The following is a 1,494-nucleotide window of genomic DNA, read 5'->3' on the forward strand; positions in this document are numbered from 1 at the left end:
GTCAAAGGTCAATGAACTTTCCATGACTGGCACTGTGCTGTGTTGTACACATAATAACTTTTTATATCTTCGAGGTAGGATTGCCAAATTCATACAAGAGGTCCATCTCTTGAAGGTGCAGGTCAAGTTTGAATGTGAGTTGAATTTGATTAAGGTCAAAAGTCAATGAACTTTGTTAATACTTGAGAACTTGAATAGTTTTGACATGCAGTCTCTTCATGACTGCAATATGCAGGCGAGACAATGCTTGGCGTTTGCCTTGTTAACCACCTTATCATCCTTATCATTATCTTTATTTTCTTGTCATCATCATCTGCATCGTTGTCATTGGAAACATATTTATCATCAATCATTTTCATTTTGATCATCATTGCTGGTTTCATAACAATAACCATCATCATTGTCATTATCATCACCATAATCATCATTACATATTTTTCCCACCACCCTCGATGAAATGACCATTATACCATCATCATTATAATACATATGGCTCACCTTAAACATCATCTTTCATTAATTTCCAATCTTGCAAACAAATTGAACATGACTATGATGTTTCTTAATTTATAAAATATTCATTTATTTTCTTAACAATAATCCTATAATTTATACATATTTCAATGCAATACATGTGTGAGAAATACAGCAAACATTTGTGAGATGATAAATAACCGACTCACAGTGAGGATCGACACGTTTATGCTTGAAGATATATTTCCATTAGATTTAGGTGTTTGAATTTGATGGCCAATGTCATTACACAAAGTTATGGAATTAAAAAATGATCAAAAGGTTAATATGAGACAAGATTTTTATTAACTTGATAAGTGAAAACAGCATAAAAATGTTTTTATTGTGATGATCATTTATGATGAATGATGTATATATACCTTCATATATTGAAATCAAATATTTCAATTAAATTTTTCCATTATTTTTAGGTGTTTGAATTTGATGGCAGATGTCATTACACAAAGTTATGGAATTTAAAAAATAATCAAAGATTATTATGATTAATATTAATTAATATTTTACTTGAAAGTAAAAACAGCATAGAAATGCTTTTTTATTTTGATGATCATTTATGATGAATGATGTGTATATACCTTCAAATATTGAAATGGAATATTGATTTTACTTATTCATACCAAAATCAAAGGATATTTTTGCTTTATTACCATAAGACAACCTTTTCACTGTAAAATCTTGGTAAAGCAAATTAATGGGTCAAATATAAAAGCAATATTTGTGTGTGTGGGTGTGTGTGTATCAATCTTTCAAACTAGAATGTATATCATTTTCACTTAACTGAATACTCCCTATAATACGATCTCCTTTCATTGGGTTTCAAGGAAAATAATGAGTACAGAAACAAATTGAAGGGGAAGTGGTGTGAGAAACTAAGAAGTTTTGGGCTTCAATCTTCATGTAGTCTGGAACTGGAACTGTGTATCATGCACAATCATATGTTATTCTGGAATTGGGTTTTTC

The sequence above is a fragment of the Lytechinus variegatus genome, chromosome 7, assembly GCF_018143015.1.
Source record: "Lytechinus variegatus isolate NC3 chromosome 7, Lvar_3.0, whole genome shotgun sequence".
Lineage (NCBI taxonomy): Eukaryota > Metazoa > Echinodermata > Echinoidea > Temnopleuroida > Toxopneustidae > Lytechinus > Lytechinus variegatus.